Below are 24,514 nucleotides of genomic sequence, written 5' to 3'. Positions count from 1 at the left end.
AATAATAATAGCCCTTTACGTTATCTTTCTAACGCATCCGTCCGTGTCCAAAATGGAGTTATAACCCTCAATTAATTCATTAATCTATCTTAATCAAGATTTAGATTAACATTTATCCATTGCATAAGTATTCAACAACAACATCCTTAGCCTAGTGGTAAGACTTGTATCATACCAAGGAGGTCCCTAATTCAAACTCCATTGGTGACATATTTTAATTCATCAAATGTGAAAAATTCCAACTTCTTCAAAAACAGAAAGTTTAAACAATCGATTGATGCAAGGGACCAATCGAGGTTCCTTCAAGGATTTCTTCAACATAACATTTTTACCTTTCATTTTCACATAACATGATTCTTCAACAACAATCAACATTCAAGGATTTCTCAACCTCATAAACACATGTTCATAACAACAACAACCATGTTCAATCACAACAACACCATAATCATAGAAAACATGGTTAACTCATGATTCATGGAATATTTCATGAATAACTTATATTGTTATGAATTCATGTGATTAACCTCCATAACTTCAACAACAAAACACATGATCAAACACTCAAGAATTACAACTTCAACAACAACAACATGATATCAACACATAGCATGGATGAGAAGTATGAACACAACAAGTTCATCACAAATTCACACAAATCCTAACCCCCCAAACATATGTTATTTTCCCCCAAATGCTAAATCTATCTAAGAACTCACCTTGAAGATGAAAGTTATGAAATGGAGATGAAGTTGGTGATGATGAAGATGAGATGATGGTGGTGATGAACATGATCTTCATGAGCTTTTCCATCTTCTTCCTTCCTTCCTCTTCTTCCTTCCTTCCTCTTCTTCTCTTCTTCCTCTTTCTCTTTTCCTCTTTTCCTCTTTTTCCTCTTTCTTTCTTTTCTTTTTCTAATATCTCTCTTTCTCTCTTACCTACTTCTTCTTATCCTTTTCTTTCTCTTTCTCTTACAACCACACAAATATATATAACATATAATAATATATATATATATATATATATATATATATATATATATATATATATATATATATATATATATATATATATATATATATATTATAATATTAGGTAGTAATATAAAATATCTCAATTGATATTTCATATTCCAATATCAATTGACCAATTATTAATGTTATCAAAAATGTCCTCTCTTGTATTTATTAATATTGCTTTGTCCCTTTTTATTAATAATTAATCTCTTCAGAGTTCACTAGTTACTCTATTGGTCCCAATTGATAACACTTAGAGCACATAGGAGCTCTAATTATTACAATTGATAATAGATAGAGTACATAGAAACTCAATTGGTCTTAACTGACAACTAATTAAGCATTTTAAGGGAATATGGGATATTACAAATTCCTAATCCTCATGAAAATGTTGTGTTTTTTTCTTTTATGATATTGAAGTTGTTAATCGTGTTTTTTCCTCTTGCCCGATTAGTCGTGTGGTTTGGAGAATATGGTTAACCATAGCTAACCAACAAAAGCCCTCTTAAAACTTAAGACGGTCTTGTTTATGAATGAAACAAATCTTTCGCACCACAAAGCAAAAAAAAAGCACAAGTCACTCAAATCTTACGAAAAATTATTTATTATTTATTGAAGTATATAATTAATTGAAGAGAAATGAAGAAATCTAGAAATGAAAAAAACAAATATGGCGACAGACAACGGTTGCCGGAGTAGTAGTGATTACTGAAATATAGCAATAATGGTGAAAATAGACGAGGAAAGGGGAAACGACGGAGGAAAGGAGAATAACCAAGGGGGGAAGTCCTTCAGGAACCCAAACTTTGATCCCTAACATGAAGAACTTTGTGTTCAATTAATTAAAAAAGTATAGCCCTCACTATATTTTTACTTTTAAATTAAATTAAATTATATTTCCACTCATATATCCTTATCAACCGAGGGAAAACATAATTCAGTTTTGTCTATAAAAGTACTACATTAATTAACTTTTCTCTAAACCTAACTCATCTCCAAAACATAATTTGTTATGTCAAGTAGGGTTGGAAATGAGTCAGGTCGAGTCGAACTCGCCTCAGCTTGGCTCGACTCATAAAGAATTGGTTCAGCTCAAATCTCGATTCGAGTTCGACACGAAATTTTTTTAAGCTCAAACTCGACTCGTTATAAGTTCATGAACAATTTAGTTCAACTCATTAGGTTCATCTTGTTAGGTTCAAATCACTTGCTTCACAGACTTAAAAGTCATTTTTAAGTCTATATATATATATATATATATATATATATATATATATATATATATATATATATATATATATATATATATATATATATATATATATATATATTTATTTATTTATTTATTTGATAGTTTAAATTAATATTTTTTTAAAAGAAATAAAATAAAAGTTATCAAATTGGAATTTAACTTTGTCTCAAAAATATACTTATTCAAAAACTACACAACTTTCAAGAGATTCATTTGAAAGTCTAATTCAAAAACTACTCAATTGGAGTTTAAATTTGTCTCAAAAATCCATAACTTCATATAAATATTTAGAAACCTTATAAATTTAATGAAATAATACACCAAAAGTTATTAGAAATTGATGCATTTTCATCACAGAATGATTGCACCACTTGCAACCTTCTTTACACATGTTATTTTCACAAATGTCACAGTGCCTGCAACAAGGATGACTCTAAATGAGATTATCAACTTTGGAATAATCTTTAAACCTACTCTTAAAGACAATACAATCCTTCTCATATATAATCGAGTTGACTCATGAACCTAACGTGTCGAACTATATATAGTTCAAGTTCAGCTCATTTAGTTAATGAATTTAATTTTTCACCCATATTCAACTCATTTGGTTCATGAGCCTAGTTCAACGATTTAATTGTCGAACCGAGTTTCGAACTATTTTCGAGATGGTTCGGTTTATTTCCAACCCTGATGTCAAGTAATGTTGTTATTGTTTCACTTTCACAAATTGTTGTTATTGTTTCACTTTCACAAATTGGAATCTTAAAAATTTTGGTTTGAGTATTAATGTCAAGATTCACTTTACCAATAAATGGATATGCTTGAAATTTGACATTAATATTCAAAGTTAAAATTTTTATAACAGTAAAAAATTGAGAAGATATTGCAAACAATAAAGTAATTAGTGAATGGTAAAAAGGTTAAAAAGGAAAACATTACATGTTACTTAGGGAAAATGTCCTTATTTTATTTTATTTTTTAATTTAAGTCATCTAAATATTTTTTAATTTTTATTTCATTCACCAATTTGATTTTGCAATATAAGTCATCTATTACCTCAATTAGTTTATTCACGGATGAGAAATATCCTTATTTTATTTTAATTTAAAAAAGAAATAACTTATTATCTCGGTGAGCATAAAAATTCGAGGAGAAAAGTAATTCACTTTTGTCTATAAATGAATCTTTGTTGTCAATTTATAAAGTAACAACTATTAAGATATTTCTAACACATCAATCCACATGAAACATCAATGGTCTGCATGAGACCCTCATTAGCCAATTAGAACATGAATGCACAAAGATATATCTTGATGCAAAGCACTGAAAGGAAAATAGTGATTCATAGCAATTAGAATGAAAACACTGAAATGAAAATTTAAGGAAGTGTGAAAATAATCTCAGGGATGAATTGCAAGAGAAGACAAAAGTTTTAAGTTTAAGTTGGTTTCTTACAAAGTCTCTTATCTTGTACTTCCTAACGTTATTTTCTTCATCTAACCTTCATTATTTTTATACTAGAAACAAATACATGCAAAAACTACTACAAATAATACATTTCATGACAAAACTTTTACCTCACCCAACAAAAAACAAAGATAAAATGGCAAGGCGCGCCATGTTTAATTTTTAAAAAAATGAATACAACATATTTCCTCGGTTTCTAAATATAACTAGTGGGAAAAATAATTCAGGACATGCTTCGAATCCCAACAACAATAGTTTTTATTTTTATTTCTTTAAAAATGTTACCTATATTTTTATTTTATTTTTTATTTTTAACTTAATGATTTATTCATTCGGTTATATTTAATAACTGAGAGATTAGATAATCAGATTTTACTATAAAAGTACTCGCTAATAAGATTTTTCCCTAAACCTAACTTATATGTAGTCGCTCCAAACTTGTATGCATCATACTTTGGGATGGATTGCAAGACAGAAAAAATCTTCAATGTTCTTCTATCTTGAACAAAACATTTATCTCCTCTTGTGATCCAGCCTAACATAATGGTGTTGATGTTGTTATTGTATTTTTGGAATAACCTTCTTATGTTGTCAATTTAAGAAAATATACCTTAAATTATTGTTTTCCTCGGTTGACAACATTGAGAAATTTATTCCTAAACATGTTGTAAATTGCAAGCACGTGTATCTTGCTCTCTTTCTTATGAAAGCTTTTTCCATGAAAACATGTGCTCAAGTTAATGAAATCTTTGAAAAAATCTCTAGAATGGATTGTAAGTGCAGAAAAAAAATTCTCTTGGTAGGAGCAGATAACTTATCAGAAATTTGATGCATGTAAATCATTGAACTTGAAAAGAATGTGCACAAAGGGTATACAATAAAATCTAGATAACAACAAAGATTTGTTGTTCTCCAAGAATAACTTGAAAAGATTTGTTGTCCTCTAAGGATCCATTGTCAAAATTTGGATTTGTTTAAACAATTTATTTTAATATTTTGTGTAAACAATGTAATTTAAAATAAATAAAAAATAAGCAATGTGATGCTTAGGATAGAACATATTTTATTGTATTTTTTATTTAAAAAGAAAGATATTTTACCTCAGTTTTGAGTAATAAACACTGTAATTAGTGATCTTCGTGAAACCTAAAGACATTATAAAAGTATTATGAATATTAAAAATTGATAATGAAACATTTGACAAGAAGATTTTGAAACTTAAAGAAATATTTATTGTATTTGGAAAAATTTATCTATGATGGATTGCAAGAGCCTAAAATCATTTAGGTTCAAGGTTTATATTCTTAAATAATCATATAATTGAATATTTATTTTATTTATCTAACTTTTTTTTATATCAGAAACAAATGAAATCAAAAGTCATAGTTAATATATTTCATCCAACATTTGATGTTCCCCGAAATCAATGAGATGAGGACCCCCAATATTTGTTCTTCCCCAAAATATCTAGGATTTATTCTTTATCGACAACGATGACGATGAATCAAATTAAATTTATTATATAATATTATGTGTAAACAATGTAATATTCTATGTAAATAATGTAATGAGTATTTAAAAATATATATATGTTTTTCTTTGGTTTTGATCATAAACCGAGAGATATGTGATGCTAGTTTTGGAAACATAAAAAAGTTATTGTTGGAGATCGTACCAATGACAATTTTAACTATCACCTTAGTAATTCTAAAACCGAGAGGTATAATGGACAATTTTCACGACGCCCTTCTTTACCTCGCCTCTGTAATTGAGGTTAAATCAACTTTGCGTCTAAAATTAAATTTGTTTTTATAGTAGTGAAACTATTGAGCTTGATAAACATATAGGTGTGCAATAAAACTTAGAATTTGAATTTCAACAACTTCAATCGCATGATAATGAAGAAGATTTAGAATTTATCAATAAATTATAACTTCGTAGATTGAAACTAAATTAATGTTAAATTAAGATATATATATATATAAATATAAGCACATATTTAAGTAAACAATATAGTATATATAGTAGCATATTTTTTAAAAAATACAAAAAAATATTGTTGTCATGATCGGTACAACTTTTCTTCTCTAGTAAAATTTAAAGATTGTAAATTTGAAGTCTTTTGAAAAAATACAAAATAAATACACTTTATAAACCAAGTTTCTAAAAACAAGAAACAAATGATTTTGATACACAATATTTATTTAAAAAATTGCCTGAAACTTTAAATATTTAATTTTTAGAAGATGCTATTTATGTAAGTATAAGTTAAAGTTCCAGAGTCAATTAAGAAATAATATGTACATCTTTTATCTTCTTTAAATCGAGAAATATTTTAATATTTATGCTCAGTTTAGTAAAAATAGTTGTTATTTGATAAAATAGTTTATAGTTTATAATTTACTGTTGATAGTAGATAAATTAATTAAAGTGTTTAGTAAAATTAGCGGTTAACTAAATGTTAAATATAAAACGAAAATTCTTAATTAATAATAAAATATAAATTAAAATACTCAAAATTTAGTAATTTTTTTTTTTAATGTAAATATCTTTTATATACTATTTTCATACGATACAATACATCACCAAAATACAATGAAACAATGAAGCAAAACCAAATGGATCCTTATTTCTTAGAATTTGATACATAGGTGGAGTGTGGTAGCGTAATATGTGGGGATAGGGACATATCAGATCATAGAGTGGTGTGGCTGAAATTAAATTTTACAAACTGGGGGCAAAACCTATTAAGGTTTTTAATTGTTGGTATTGCTACTCATAATCTGATGGAGAGATTTAAAGTTTTAAGGGAGAGATTGAGGTGGTGGAATAAGTGTCTATTTGGGTGGGTGGATTTGAAAATTGAGGAAGAGGTTGGAATGCTTAATGAGATAGAGGCGGGGCTTGATATTATTACAAGTGTGATGTCTAAGGAAGATTTAAAATTAAGGAGTGTAACTCAAGCTAAAATTTGAAGTAATCTCCATATCAAAGAAAGTATCATCAAGCAGAAATCAATAGTTAAATGGCCAAATGAGGGTGACCTGAATACAAGATTTTTTCATTCCATGTTAATAGCTAGAATTAGGCATAATACAATATCGTTTGTAAAGTCTGGTACAGAGTTGGTGGAGAATGTTGGTAGGGTAAAAAGTATCATTAAGGAATTTTTTGATGCAACATTCAAGAAAGTTGGTGGGTTGAAGCCAAAATTGAATATGTCTCTCTTGCCTAAACTTTCTGCATACGAGAATGATGGCGCCCAGATTGAGTAAGTTGGTGGGTGCATATATAAGGTGGTTTCGAAGCTGATGGTGGCCAGGTTGAGTAAGGTTATTTGGAGATTGGTCTCAAATTATCAAAATGCGTTTATCCCAGGTATGCAGTTACTGAATGGTGTTTTGGTGTGCAATGAGTTGACTGATCTTGTGAAAAGGAAGAATCGTAGTTGTATGCTTTTCAAGGTCGACTTTGCTTAAGCATACGACTGTGTGGAGTGGGATTTTTTATTACAGGTTCTATTTGTGATGAACTTCTCTGATAAATGGCTGCAATGGATTAGAGGAGGTCCTCCAACTATAACCAGTCTATTAACGTGAATGGTGGTACTACAAGTGATTTCAAGGCCTCAAGGGGCCTTAGACAAGGGGATCCCTTGTCCCCCTTCTTATTTTCTTTGGTGGCTGAAGGTTTGGCTCTGCTGGTGAGAAATGCGAAAAACAAACATATTTTGAATGGGTTTAACTTAAATGAGGATGAATCCATCAACCTAATCCAATTCGCTGAAGACACTATATTAGGTTGTGACAGCTCGTGGTCGAATTTATGGGGTATCAAATCTATTTTAAGGGTTTTTATTTAATCTCAGGGCTCAAAATTAATTTTTGGAAAAGTTGTCTGTTTGGTGTAGGTTTTGAGGATTCTCTTATGAAAGTCACGACTCAATTCTTGGCCTATAAATCTAGAAGGATCTCGTTCAAATTCCTTGGGTTGAATGTTGGTGGGAACCATAGACGTGTGGAATTTTGGAATCATGTCATTGCTTGTTTCAGGTCTAGGCTCTCAAAATGAAAAGGAAGATTTCTCTCAATTGAGGGGAGAGTCACCCTCGTTAATGTTGTGCTCACCAACCTTCTGGTTCACCACCTTTCATTCTACTTCGAATGACAAGATAGGAATGGCATGGATTTGTTGTAATCAATTTGCAAGCCCAAGGAGTTTGATGGGTTGGGCATAAAGGAAGTGGGAGTTTTTAACAAGGAGTTGATTACGAAATGGCTTTGAAGATTCATCCACGAACCAAATGCTATCTGGAATGCGATACTTGAATCAAGGTATGGATGCTTAAAGAGTAGGATACTATTGAAGAGGGACCTAAGGAGAGTTATCCTTGAATCTTTGTGGTGGAGGGATGTGGTGGATCTGGCAGATATGAAGGAGGAAGAAGGATTTCTAAGGCAACTATCGTGTAAAGTTGGTGATTGATCCTTTGTGTCTTTTTGGAAAGGAGAATGTGCACCTCTCTCTCTCTCTCTCTCTCTCTCTCTCTCTCTCTCTCTCTCTCTCTCTCTCTCTCTCTCTCTCTCTCTCTCTCTCTCTCTCTCTCTCTCTCTCTCTCTCTCTCTCTCTCTCTCTCTCTCTCTCTCTCTCTCTCTCTCTCTCTCTCTCTCTCTCTCTCTCTCTCTCTCTCTATATATATATATATATATATATATATATATATATATATATATATATATATATATATATATATATATATATATATATATATATATATGAATGACATTGAATAAAAAAGTTGAAAAGGACAAATGAAATGGTTGATTTCATAATTCAATAAAGAAAATAATTGAAAAGAAGAAAAGTTTTTAGGTATGGCAGGGAAAGAGAAACCCCAAACAAACAACAAACAAAACAGACATAGGGACAAGAGCATATGCATTTTGAACATTAATTAACAAAATGAAATTAAGAAGCATGATATTATAAGCTGTGGAACCTGCAACAACGTGGGTTGCAGAGAACATTATGTTCAGACTTCAGACTATTATTTCATCACCCTAATCATTTATATATATTCGCCACTTCATTTCAAATTATTTATTCAATTTATATTCATATTTTTTAAATTTTGGTTTTGCCGACGTACTTATTGTTTAAGTATTCTAAATGAAAATTATTTTAAAATATTAAATATTTTAATTTTCAGTATAGTATTTGATGTGCTATAGCTCCTTGTATTTTAAAAAGTTCGAATCTATCTGAAATAATTGTAAAATGACAATTGTTTTTTGTTTTAATTAATAAATATTTTTCCTAATACAATTTTTTAATTTTAAAAATTATATATCATATCTATATTTTTTTATAAATCTAACTAAGTTTCAATTTGTATTTAGTTTCTACAAATATATCAATTTGTATTTTAATACTTTTATTTTTATTTTGATCTTTATAATTATTTATTTATTTATTTTGTTTTGGTATTTTTCTTTTACTTTAGTCTTTATAAAATTAATTTATATTAAAATTAATTTATGTAATAGATAGAATATTTAGTTTTTGTCTGTATAGTATTGATATTAATTTATATTAAAAGTGTTAGTTAGATGACCAAAAATTGTTTGTTCAACATTTAATCTCTGATAATATTTTTATTATAAAAAATAATAATATTTTTTTATTTAAAATTATTAATATATGTACTATATTTACTCACTATAGGAGAAAGCATGTACAAACATGGCTGGTTGGAATTCGTTCTCTAGTGATTGTGTAAGGATCTGATAGTGCATGTCCTTCACTTTTTTATAATAGATATGGATAGATTCTGCTTCGGTTTGATTCATTTCTATATACAAAACTAAAAAACAAAAACACACAAGAGCCTCATACATATACATATATAGATTAGTTTGGACGGCTATGTCTTATGTCAATTTTTTATTCCAGCTCTGACACTCTAAAATCTCATTTGACTAGGGTAAACATGAGAGACTTGGTTAAACATCGAATCTGCGTAAAATAGTTATAGTTTAATTATGATAAAATAAATAAAAGTTTTATTTAATTATAATTTAATTTTTATAAATTTAAAATTATATATAATAGTTTATCTTGCACACCCTCAAAAATGGTTATATCAAAAATGGTTATATTAATCTAAAATGTCTGAATATAAGTCGGTTATGTTTGTTTAAAAGTTATAATTTCTGTAATGTGCACAATCAAAGTAATTTTGTATTATGTGTAGGTATTTTTCATTGTTATATTTATAAATCTCATTTAATTGTGGGAAATTTATTTTATCTTTTAAAATACTAGATTTTTTTTATATTTTCAAAATTAGTAATCAACAAAAAAAACTTTTAAAATACTAATTAGTAACATAAACACACAATATTAAAAATTAAAACATATTCAAAATTACATAATTTTAAAATATATATATATATATATATATATATATATATATATATATATATATATATATATATATATATATATATATAAATATTTTTATAAAAAACTATTTAAAATAGTTTTAATTTCATTTTTTGAAATTTTGATATTCAAAAAAAAATTTATGATTTTTTTTTTAAATAGTAAAAGTTTTTTAAACTCAGTTTTTCTAAATTAAAAAAATAATAAAATTATATAAATATATATTATTGAAGATTAAAACATGCTCAAAATTACATAATGTTTTTTAAAAATATATATCTAAACAAATATTTTTATAAAAATTATTTAAAATAATTTTAAATTTGAGTGAGTTTTTGAAAATTTGATACTCAATAAAATTATAATAAAATAAAAGAATATCTAAATAACATTTTAAAAAAAACTATTCAAACAAATCTTTTATTTGAATTTTTTATAAAGTTCTTTATAAAATGTTTTTAAGAAAAATATGTAACACTAAAAAATTTTTTTTTTTTTATAAAATGAAACAAATGGGACCTATATTTGGTCAAAATAATATACTATAATAGTTGTCTTCTCTCATACTCATGTTAAAATATTGTGAGATATAGTTAAACATTTGTTTTAAAGAGTAAGAGTTTACCGGAAGTCGTGAATTGTTTGAGGTTAGTTTATGTATTGTAACATTTTCATATTATATTATTCGTCATTTAACAACTATTATAATTTTTCCTCTTATTATGGAGTTTCCTTGTTCCTGTATTATGATTATGTTCTTTACTTTTAAAATGCTTTTCTTAACAACTAATATGAGTTCTTTTAGTTGGATATAGGAATACGTGTTCTTAGTATGTTATGTGATTGAAACTTTGTTTGATAATTCGCATAAAAAAAGAATGATACAAGTTCCATTGCAAAGTTTGGCCAAGAGAAGTTTGATGGAAGATTTTTGTTGGCTTTTGGAAAATTCAAGGCAAGAATGTGTTTATACAATAAGAATTATGCAAGCTGTTGGTTAGCATATGAGTGTTGATTAACATTGGTACAATTTGTATTTTAAAATTAGTGGTTGAAGAACTTCTTTCTAACGTGGAAGTTGCACTATAAGTTTTAGTCTGATATTTGACATGTAAAAATTATTAAAGTGATTTAGCTTCAATTGAAATATATCTTTTATGGTAGAACATGATAGTTTTTCGAACTATATTTGTTGTTGGAGATAATGCAAAATTTCTTGGTGTAGTTTAACTTCAAGTAAATATATTTTTGAACTATGATACTCTTTATGATGGATCATGATAGTTCTTTGAACTATGTTACAAGATGCATCGGCCATAAATACTTTAATCTTATATTTTGTTTTCTTTCTCTTATATTCATGTATTAGAGTATTATGAGATGTAGTTATACATTTGCTTTAGAGAGTGTTCATGTACTAAGAATCGTGAGATGATGATAGTCTATGTGTGGTAAAAATGTCCACATAGTATTATTTATGGGTTATTACTTGACAATTATAATTTTTTTTCTCTTACTTTAGAGATTCACATTAAGTCTTTACGTTAAAATTGTGTTCTTTATTTTCTCGGTGTTTATTTTTTCGAACACATAAGTACCATGATTACCTCTAAAGACTAATGACTTTTTCTTTGACTTTATAACTTGTATCATATTAATTATTTATAATAAAATACTTTTTTTTTTATTATGTATGTTCTATTTGACACATCAACTCCATTTAAACCATATCATCTCATAATCTTATGCGTCACTTCCAAAAATTCATTTTCATTTATCTTCTTTATCTATTTGACACATCTACTCCACTCCATTTTAGCCACATCATGTCATAGTCCTATGTGACACCTCTAAAAACTCATTTTTATTTTTTAAAAGATCAACTACAATAATTCTACTCTATTGGAGGTAATGAATTCGAACCTTCACAAAGACGAAAAAAAATCATATTTAAAATAAAATGGTCTAACAAACTAATCATTACTTCAGATATGTATATTACACTAAGAGTTACTTCAACAAAGAATATTCTCTAAAATTTCAAAAGTTAAAAGAGATGTTGAAATTCAAGCACAATAAAATATTATATTTTCCTAAAATTAAAGCAATATTTCATTTATCTTCTTTATCTATTTGACACATCTACATCATCTCATAGTCCTATGTGTTAGCTCCAAAAACTCATTTTCATTTTTCAAAAGACCAACTACAATAATTCTACTCTATTGAAGGTCACGGATTCGAACCTTCGCAAAGACGAAAAAATCATATTTAGAAAAAAATGGTCTAACAAACTAATCATTACTCCATATATATATATATATATATATATATATATATATATATATATATATATATATATATATATATATATATATATATATATATATATATATATATATATATATATATATATATTACTCCAAAAGTTACTTCAACTAAGAATATTCTCTCAAATTTCAAAAATTAAAAGAGATGTTGAAATTCAAACACAATAAAATATTATGTTTTCCTGAAATTAAAGCAATATTTCATTTATCTTCTTTATCTATTTGACACATTTAGGTCACATCATCTCATAGTCTTATGTCCAAAAACTAATTTTCATTTTTCAAAAGACCAACTACAATAATTCTACTCTGTTGAAGGTCACGGGTTCAAACCTTCACAAAGATGAAAAAATCATATTTAGAACAAAATGGTATAACAAACTAACCATTACTCCATATATGTATATTACATTAAGAGTTACTTCATTTAAGCCGCATCATCTCATAGTCCAATGTGTTGCCTCCAAAAACTCATTTTCATTTTTCAAAAGACCAACTACAATAATTCTATTCTATTGGAGGTCACGGGTTTGAACCTTCGAAAAGACGAAAAAAATCATATTTAGAATAAAATGGTCTAACAAACTAATCATTACTCGAGATATGTATATTATACTAAGAGTTACTTCAACCAAGAATATTCTCTCAAATTTCAAAAGTTAAAAGAAATGTTGAAATTCAAACACAATAAAATATTATGTTTTCGTGAAATTAAAGCAATCTTTCATTTATCTTCTTTATCTATTTGACACATCTACTTGATTTAAGCCACATCATCTCATAGTCCTATGTGTTACCTCCAAAAATTAATTTTCATTTTTCAAAAGATCAACTACAATAATTCTACTCTATTGGAGGTCACGGGTTCGAACCTTCGCAAGATGAAAAAAATCATATTTATAACCTAATGCTCTAATAAACTAATCATTACTCCATATATGTATATTACACTAAGAGTTACTTCAACTAAGAATATTCTCTCAAATTTCAAAAAGTAAAAGAGATGTTGAAATTCAAACACAATAAAATATTATGTTTTCCTGAAATTAAAACAATCTTTTATATATATATATATATATATATATATATATATATATATATATATATATATATATATATATATATATATATATATATATATTAAAATAGATCCCCCTCCTAACAACCCGTCCCATTCTTTATCTATTTGACACATCTGCTCCATTTAAACCACATCATCTCATAGTCCTATGTGTTACCTTCAAAAATTCATTTTCATTTTTGAAAAGATCAACTACAATAATTCTACTCTATTGGAGGTCTCAATTTCAAATCTTCGCAAAGATGAAAAAAACCATATTTAGAACAAAATGGTCTACAAACTAATCATTACTCCATATATGTATATTACACTAAGAGTTACTTCAACTAAGAATATTCTCTCAAATTTTAAAAACTAAAAGAGAGGTTGAAATTCAAACACAATAAAATATTATGTTTATATATATATATATATATATATATATATATATATATATATATATATATATATATATATATATATATATATATATATATATATATATATATATATATATATATATATATCCTGAAACAAATATTTTTAATCTTAAAATGATTCTCACATAAATTTTAAAGATAAGTTTCTATGAGTTGATCTTAAAATACAGTAGAGAATGCAACAATATTTTACCGTTTTTATAGAGTTTACTACTACATTTTTCATATAATACCAAATAATAAATTAGAGACAAATAAAAAGATTCTTGATTTCTTGCATATGAGAATACAGAGTTTTCCAAAATATAAGTTATAGTTTAGTCTTTTCTTTTATAATATTGACCGTAGAGAGTATAGTAAAAACGACAATAATAATGTTTAAGAAAAAACACTCATTTTTAAACTAATATGACAACAACATCAAATAATTTTTTTACAATATTAATAAAATTTAAAATAATTAATTAAAAATCCATTAAACTAATATAGAAACAAGAATTTTCAATCCTTTATTCGTCAGATAACTAAAGTTTGACAACACCGACATAAATTTTATAAAGTTATTGAAAATTTTATTTGATGATAATTATAAATAAGTTTTTAATTTTATTTAACACCAAAAAAAAAACATATATTTAACAACATAAAATTAAATATCTAAATCAAAGATAAGTAAAAAAAAGACACAAGAATTAAAACAAAACAAAAAAACTTTTTTGTAGTTATTTATGTTTGCAAAACTAAATTACATATGTCTTTCTCAATTTACAAGTATGTATTTTTCTTTTAAGTAAAATGCATCTTTCTATATGTAATTAATTCATATAATTATCTCAATTATAATTCACAATATATTATTATAATATAAATTTAATATTCATATTTTAAAAAAATAAAATTTTCACATATTTAAAATTCAATAAAAAGTGAATAATTTAATTTACATCGTACGGGTCTTAATCTAGTTATAATATTATTTTTAAAGTATTTTTAGTCAATTTTTATTGTTAAATGTGACCAAAGTAATGCATATAAATTGTTATATGAGTAGATTAGTGATGATATCTCACGGTTATGGATATGAGATATTAAATCTTCATATATATATATATATATATATATATATATATATATGAATTAATTACATATAGAAAGATGCATATATATATGTTTTTATTTTTGGTGTTAAATAAAATTAAAAACTTATTTATAATTATTATCAAATAAAGTTTTCAATAACTTTATAAAATTTATGTCGGTGTTGTCAAACTTTAGTTATCTGACGAATAAAGGATTGAAAATTCTCTAATCCTTCTAAAATAATAAAGACACTGAATAATGTTGGTGCAAAGGTAGAATAAAAGATGAATATTCTATTAAGAGAATGACGGCTACAAAACATGATAAAAGTTACAATGATTGTCACCCTATTTATAAGCTAAAACTAGGGTTACTAGAATATAATAAAATACTAAAATACCCTCTAACAAACTTAGGGGCTAAGAAAATAATACAATTTAAATATGAATTAAATCTAATAAAATCTAATACCATCCCTTAATTCATATTCCATCAAAACTTGTAACACCAATTCCATCCCTTAATATGAGAAATTGGTCAGTCTTGATAGCTTTCGTCAGAACATCTGCCAACTGCTTCTGAGTGCTGCAGTGTACAACTTCTAACACTCCCCCCTGAACTTGATGTCTCAGAAAATGATACTTGGTCTCAATGTGCTTGCTTCTCCCATGCAACACTGGGTTTCTGGCAAGATTGATTGCAGACTTGTTGTCAATCATCAGCTTCAGAGGTTTGTTTACTTTAATCTTCAGATCCTGCAATAGATTCAGAATCCACACAGCTTGGCATGCAGTAACAGCACCTGCAATATATTCAGCTTCACAAGTTGACAACGCCACAACAGGTTGCTTCTTGGAACACCAAGAAATGGGACCTCCCAGAAATTTGAATAAGTACCCAGACGTACTTCTTCTGTCAACTCTGTCTCCACACCAATCAGAATCTGAATAACTCAGAAGTTCTGACTCATCCTTTCTTCCAGAAGGAAATAATACTCCATACTTCAGAGTTCCCTTGATATACCTCAGAATCCTGACAGCAGCTTGGTAATGGGACCACTTAGGTTTACTCATGAACCTACTAACCATCCCAACTGAATAGCAAATATCAGGTCTGGTATTGCACAAATACCTCAGAGAATCAACCAACTGTTTGAAGGTTGTAGCATCCACATCCTTTCCATCAGAGTCAGAATCCAATTTCTGATTTGTATCAGAAGGTGTGACAGCAATCTTACAATTCTCCAATTCAAATCTCTTCAGAAGTTCTAATTCATACTTGAGCTGATGCAAAATAATACCTTTCTCAGAGTATCTGAATTCCATCCCTAGAAAGTATGTCATTTTGCCTAGATCAGTCATTTCGAATTCATTCATCAGAACTTTCTTGAACTTGACTATCTCCTGTTCAGAACTTCCAGTCAGCAGTATATCATCAACATATAAACATACCAGAGTCATATTTCCTTCAGAAGTATGCTGAACATAGACACCGTACTCCATCTCACATTTCTGAAAGCCTTGCCTCTTGAAAAATGAATCAATCTTCAGATTCCAAGCTCTGGGCGCTTGTTTCAATCCATATAGAGCTTTGTATAATCTGTACACCATCCCTTCCTGATTCTTTTTCACAAATCCAGGAGGTTGTGACACGTAAACTTCTTCTTCTAATGGACCGTTCAGAAATGCAGATTTTATATCTAAATGTATCAGAGGCCAATTCCTGTTAGCAGCTATTGCAATCACCATTCTGATTGTTTCATGTCTTGCTACAGGTGCAAACACTTCAGAGTAATCCAACCCAGGTTTCTGTAGAAATCCTCTGGCTACCAATCTTGCTTTATGTTTGCCAATTGAACCATCTGGCTTTAACTTCTGCTTGAAAACCCATCTGACGCTGATGGCTTTCTTGTCTTTTGGAAGTTCTGTCAGGTTCCAAGTCTTGTTTCTCTCTATAGCATCAAGTTCTTCTTTCATGGCCTTCAGCCAGAGCTTCTGCTTAAGAGCCTCTTCTGTACTTATGGGTTCAGAGTCTACTAACATGGCATACTGAATAACTTCTCCTTCAGAGTCTACTTCAGTGTCTTGCAGCATGTCAAATTCTGCATATCTTCTGGGGATGTTTCTGATTCTTTGTGGTCTCTGAACTTGTTCAGAGTCTTGAGCTTCAGAGTTTCTAGCTTCAGATGGTTGACTTCCTCCAGAGCTTTGACCATCTTCAAGGGCTGACATATTTCCAGAGTCTGAATTGCCACCAGAATCTGGATTACCATCAGAGTCTGGGTCATCAGAGTCTGAATCATCAGAGTCACCTTCATCTTCTGAGTCTTCTCCAGAGTCAGAATCATTATCAGAATCAGAATCAATGTCTTCAGAAATTCTTAACTCTGACCTTTCTTCAGAGGTTCTAACATCAGAATTAGATTGAGACTTATCCCAATTCCAAACTTCTGATTCCTTCACAATCACATCTCTACTGAATTCAATTTTATTGGTTTCTGGACAATAGAGCTTGTATGCACCTGTACTGTGGTACCCTATCAGAATCATCACTTTGCTTCTATCATCCAGCTTCTGTCTTCTGGCTTCTGGAACATGTTTATAGCAAACAGAACCAAACACCTTCAGATGACTAACACTTTGCTTATCTCCAGTCCACTTCTGTATTGGAACTATTTCCTTCAACTTCTTCGTAGGACATCGGTTGAGTACATACGTTGCAGTGGCAACAGCTTCTCCCCAGAGCTTCTGAGGAAGCTTCTTCTCCTTTAGCATGCTTCTCACCATATCAAGCAAAGTGCGGTTTCTTCTTTCAGCAAGACCATTGTGTTGAGGGGTATAAGGAGCAGTAACCTCATGCTCAATTCCATTCTCCTCACAGAACTTCTGGAACTCTTTGGAGTTATACTCACCTCCACCGTCAGTTCTAAGAATCTTCAACTTCTGACCACTCTGATTCTCAGCCTTCATTCTGAACTTCTTGAATTCATCAAACACCTCGTGTTTAAACTTAATAAGGGATACCCATGTCATTCTTGTGAATTCATCAACAAATAACACAAAGTATTTATTCCCTCCAATCGATGCTACTGGAAATGGACCACACACATCAGAATGTACAACTCCCAAGGCATGTTTTGCTCTTGGAGCAGTTTCTGACGCAAATGGCAATCGTGGTTGTTTTCCTTCCATGCAAACTTTGCATGACTTTTTAGGCTTCTTAATTGCAGGAATTCCATGTACCAACTTCTTTGAATTCAAATGTTTTAAGCTTCTGAAATTCAAATGACCAAATCTTCTGTGCCACAGCTCACTCTCCTTCTCAGCACTTGTTGCACTAAGACATTCTGAGTCTGCAGTTCTGACATTCACCTTGAATGTTCTATTCCTTCCCTGTTCTGACTCCATAATCAACTTCTGATTGCAGTCATACAGCTTCAGAAGATTGTCCTTCATGGTAACTGAAAAACCTTTCTCAATTAATTGTCCCACACTCATCAGATTGCTTCTGATGCCAGGTACATACCACACGTTCTGAATCAATGCTGTTTTCCCATTGTTCAGAATCACTCTGACATTTCCCATACCTTCTGCATTAAGATATTTGTCATCAGCACATCTGATCTTTGTCCTCTTTTCAGAGTCAAAGTCAACCAGCCATTTCTTGTTTCCAGTAAGATGATTTGAACAACCAGTGTCCATATACCACCAGTCTATCAGATCCATATCATCAGATTCAGAGGCCATCAATAGCACAGATTCGTCATCAGAACTTCTGGCTATATTTGCTTCTTCTGATTTTCTCTCCTTGTTTGACCAACAGTCTCTAGCAAAGTGACCAAACTTCTTACAACAGTAACATTGGATCTTCTTCTTGTCATACTTCTCTTTTCCCTTCTGAGCATTCTTTTGTCTATCAAAGGTTGAGCTTTCTGACTTCTGACCACCATCAGATCTTCTCCTGGCTTCTGACTGCTTTTGATACCTCCTATCAGAAGTTGCTTTCAGAGCCTGCTGCTCTACTTCCCTTTCAGAAGTTCTCTCAGTCAAACGCAACTCTTGGGCTTCTAGACTGCTCTGCAGCTCTTCAATTCTCATGGTGCTCAGATCTTTGGAATGTTCTATTGCTACCACAATGTAATCAAATTGAGAGGTAAGGGATCTCAATACCTTCTCCATGATTGTTTCTTCAGAAAGAGTTTCTCCACACGCTTTCATCTCATTAGTGATCAGAATCACTCTGGAGATGTATTCAGAAACTTTCTCATTATTCTTCATGTTGAGATTCTCATATTGCTTTCTCAAGGACTGAAGCTTCACCTTCTTCACTGATGCGTCACCACCATAACATCTAACCAGTGTGTCCCACGCAGCCTTTGATGTCGTTGAATCTGCAATCTTCTCAAACACATTTACATCAACACATTGATGAATGAAGAACAATGCTTTTTGATCCTTCTTCCTTACTTCCTTCTGCGCATTTTTCTGTTCATCCGTCGCATCTGCTGCTACCGGAACATAACCATCAGTGACAAGATCTAGAACATCTTGAGCACCGAACAGTACACGCATTTGGATCATCCAACGATTCCAGTTTTTACCGTCAAATACTGGAAGTTTGGTGTTCATGTTGCCGTTTCCGTTCATCTTTCTACCTTGCACAGTACACTCAGATTTCTCACACAGTGTTTCCCAACCCACAGAATTAAAATTCTGATCAGATTTTGTTCAAGATTCAACACGAATCTAAGAATCAAAATCAAACACACAAGACCTCACGTTCACTCGTGTTTCCCGTGTTTCCCGTGTTTCCCAGTGAATCCGAACCGGAGCTCTAGATACCAATTGTTGGTGCAAAGGTAGAATAAAAGATGAATATTCTATTAAGAGAATGACGGCTACAAAACATGATAAAAGTTACAATGATTGTCACCCTATTTATAAGCTAAAACTAGGGTTACTAGAATATAATAAAATACTAAAATACCCTCTAACAAACTTAGGGGCTAAGAAAATAATACAATTTAAATATGAATTAAATCTAATAAAATCTAATAAATAATAGAGTATTACAACAAAAATACAAGGACTCAATGAAATATGACACACACAAGACTTTCCAAAATCTCTGATCTTCAAACTAGGAGAACCATCTCCTTAAATAGAAATAATCATTGACTCGAAAAGCGCCATATGGTTTAATCCAAAAACCACCTGAATCCTAAAATTTCAAAATAAATCTTCTTTAATAAAAACATATCTAAATCTTTTATTTAAAATCAAACTAAATATTATTCTGCCAAAATTATAATTTAATAAAATATTTACTAAAGTGATTTGAATTGAAATAGTATCCTTTCCAAAAATAGCAAATCATATCTTCTTAAATAAAATCAAATTCAAAGAAATTATGCACATTCATTCTTGATGAGAGCATGCAACAAATATGAACTTCAACAATTTTAAAAGCAATAGAGGAATAACATTCACCATATCAAAGCAAATATGACAAACATAACCAAAATGTTCTTATCTCCCCCTATTTGCCTCAAAATAAACAAAGGTTGAAGTTCTTATTCACAATAACAAACCGGCCATAGTAGGGAAAACAAATTCGACCAAAGTAGAACCAACAAAATCCATCCAAATAGAACAAAAACAAAACAATAAATTATCAGAACAACAAGTCACTAGGACAAACTAAAAGAGACGTCATCTGAATTAGTGACATACATATCCTCACTGCCAACTTCCTCATCAGCAGCTTGCGGACTCAACATTTTTATAAGGCTTTCACACACGCCTTTTCGCATAGTCGAAGTGATAATGATCTCTTGCAAAACTTTGGCTTCATTAATGAGTTCCTTGAGAATGTGATTTCTCACAGGCCCATACATAGTTTTCACATGAAGCATTTACTCATCAACAGCTAAATCGGATTCATCAATAAAAGGAACATTTGGATTTATCAATAAGGTCACTATTTTGACCATATAATATTCCACAAATTAAGGATGGAAAACAAATAGGAAGTTTCACAACATATGATTTAGCATGTTTCACTACTTGCTCAAACACATTTCACTAAAATCAAAGGCAACCCTAGGACTTATTTGATAAAGAAGTCCATCAAGACTTAGGGTAATACATGATCTGTGGGAGGATGGAGCCGAATTAGCTACGCCTATCTTGTACAATATTTAATATTTAATGCTCATATTAGAGGAAACCAACAAACCTTTAGTAGGCCATTCTTTTTAGACATTGTCGGTTATTTCTCTTACAACAATATTTAAGGAAGGAATGTGATCTGATGTGATCAATCTTCATTTTCCTATTTATTCATTGATAATTTCATTGTAAAATTAAAATAAGTGACCCTTCACATGCCCATTTATGTACTCAACACTTCCAATATCATTGAGTTATTTGGTCAGATTCATAATGAATTCCTTAACCAACTTCAGATAAAATTATCAATTGCATTCTTTACCTTATTTTAGTGTGTTTTGTTCACAGTTTTTAGGTAGTTAAACCATGTTTTTGTGTGTGTTTACTTTCATATTTGTGTTTTTTATGGATTTCAGGTAAAAAGAATGAATTGTGTCAAAATAGAGCTAAAACAGATCAAAATGCACGAAGGTTGCTCAAGAGAAGGGTTTATGGTACAAAAATCAAAGCCCATTACGACCAGATCGTAATGAAAATTATTGGTCATAATGGAGCCCTCATACATAAAAATAACCAACATTACCACCTACAAGCAATGGTCTTTACTGGACATAACGTGCATTACCACCTGCCTGCAATGGTCATTACTAGTTGTAATGCATCAGAGGCCAGCCTCCGATTCCATTTTTAATGTTATTGTTTTGATGGCCCTTCAATATTTTAGTGTTTCAGTTGTTTGTCTTTATCATCAAGGCCTCTTAACACAACTTAAAGACATCCTTAATTGATTTTAGGACTATAAATAGTTATGTATCTATGAGAAAATGGACCAAGTCATTTTAGATACTAGCACTCTTATTTTTATTCTATTTTTCTGCACTTTATTTTATGAAAGCTCTAGTTTGTTGTTGTTTTGTAAAGTATCTCTGGAGCATTTGGTACAGTAAGTTTCACTACAATTCCAGGTTTTTATTTTTTTTATACTGTTATTATGTTCATGTTCATGTCTATCCGTATGTATAATTTTACCTTTTCCATGCTTGAGTAGAACTTTAGGACTTAGGACATGAGGGTTGTATAGAAAATAGACCTCATGTTCCCTGATTTAAGTTATATAACGAGAAATACATGTTTGTTTCAATTTCTGTTTTTAAATGATTAACTTTCCTACAAAAGTGAGAACGAGTTAGGCTACTATTTTGAACAATTGTATTTGAGGCGACGAAAGCGTCTCAAACTAATAGAGAAAAGCTTTACCATTTAAAAGAAAAGAATAGATGTTTCTAAAGGATTCTAAAAGAACAAGATATAATGCGAAAACTCATTTGTTCATAATACCGTAATACGCTCACGAAAGTAAAACATTTTGAGTAATTTCTATATTTTTGTGCAAATTAATGATTCTCGTTATTAGCTGAATTCAAAAATTGCATGAGTAAAACAAATTGACTCATATCTCTGTTTACCAAATTTCACTTTATGATATTATTTTTATGCACTTAACGGATGTCTCAATAAAAGTAGAGTCAACTTCAGATATCAACCGAAGAATTGAAAGGTGAAGGTTTATATCCAAACTTAAAAACTAGACGAATAGATTGGTAACCTATTTGAGAAGGCACATATAAATGCAAATATATATTCTTTAAGGATACATTTGTATGCTTCGAAATAAGGTATAACCTATATTTTTCTATTATTTCTTTGAAAATTTATTGTCAAAACAGAGTTGAGAGAATTGATTTATTTGGTTTGTAATATAGATAGAATTCACAGTTCTAAGTCTTTCTTTATAATTTATATTTTAAGAAAAACCAAAATTTTAATTTTTTCACAAACAAAACTCAAACATTGATCGTCTTAGATAAACACTGATACGATATAAAATGGTACTCAAATTCTGGTCTCTATGGACGATACTTATTTTACTACTTTGATATTGTCGTACACTTGCGGCGTGTCAAGTTTTTGACGCCATTTTCGGGGACCAATTTTTCTGTATAGTTATTTTGTTATTTCACCATATAGAATAAGAAAAAATTCCTATTTTTTTTTAACTATCATTTTTGGTTGTATACGAAGAACCCGTAGTTTAGGGAACCTCACCGAACTGATAAACAAAATCAAGCATTATTTTCACGAAAGAAAATAATTAAAGCAATTAGCAATGGTGGCCGAAAATGACAACCACATACTAAAATGGTACATTGTACCCTTGAATGAAGAAATGCATTTGAGTACCGCTCATTCTGCCATAGCGGCTAATAAATTTGAATTGAATCCTTCATTGTTGCCTACAATATAGCAAAACCAATTTTCTATTTTGCCAAAGAACATATCAAATTTGCATATCTCGATATTTATGGAACTATGTGATACTCTAAAATATAATAGAGTAGACCCATTTTCTATTCGACTTAGAATTTTCCCGTTCTCCCTTAAGGGACAGAGCCAGAGCATGGTTGTAGTCCATTCCATCCAATTCCATAACGACGTAAGTTCAAAAATGTGTTCTTGACCATATACTTCTCACCAAGTAAAGTTGAGCAACTAAGGAACCATATCACATACTTTAGGCAGACGGATGGAAAATCACTTCTCGAGGCATGGGAGCATTTCAAGGAGATGATGCAAAAATATCTGCACCATGGACTCTGAAAGTGGATTGTAGTCCTTACTTTATACAATGGTTTTCTATACACGACGAGAATGACCCTAGACGATGTTATGGAAGGGGCCTTTGTGAATAAGCCTTACGATGAGACATATTGTAACACCCCGAATTCAATTAATTAATTTAATTTAATTGCATTTTATTTAAATTATTAAGTGAATTATATGCTTTTAGTTAATTTTTGGTGAATATGTGTGTAGTATATGACATCTGGTTAGGTTGGTGAGAGTGATAGAATTAATTAGAATTTTAATTAATTTTATAATCAGGAGAATAATTGAAATACTATAAATATTAGAAATAATAATTGATTAATATTATTTTGGTAAAAATTAGATTTAATTATAAGATAAATAATAAAATAAGGTAGTAAAGGCCAAATGGGGATTGAGAAAATAAGTTAGGATATGATAGGAACAACCTAAATGAGGGAAATGGGTTTTCTATTGAGAAGGGAGAAGTGTGGTAAGTTGAGTTTTCACTGATCATGAAATTGAGTTTGGGGAAAAAAGAGGCAAAGACTTGAAAGAGATTAGGGCTTTAAGGAGGAAGAAGGAAACCACCACTATTGAAAAGCTTTT

At 29.7% G+C, this 24,514-nt stretch overlaps 1 non-coding gene across 1 annotated transcript; it reads right to left on the bottom strand.

Annotated features, from left to right (window-relative positions):
- Window positions 1-23,806: 23,806 nt before the first annotated feature.
- On the bottom strand, window positions 23,807-23,913 carry LOC127089645 (small nucleolar RNA R71). The gene has a single exon (XR_007791213.1). It is a non-coding gene; the product is annotated as a small nucleolar RNA R71 (small nucleolar RNA).
- Between the last annotated feature and the right edge of the window lie 601 nt (window positions 23,914-24,514).

The sequence above is a fragment of the Lathyrus oleraceus genome, chromosome 5 (assembly GCF_024323335.1).
Source record: "Lathyrus oleraceus cultivar Zhongwan6 chromosome 5, CAAS_Psat_ZW6_1.0, whole genome shotgun sequence".
In the NCBI taxonomy this organism is placed as follows: Eukaryota; Viridiplantae; Streptophyta; class Magnoliopsida; order Fabales; family Fabaceae; genus Lathyrus; species Lathyrus oleraceus.
The sequence above is the reverse complement of the archived record's forward strand: the minus strand, read 5'-3'. Positions and strand labels throughout refer to the sequence as shown.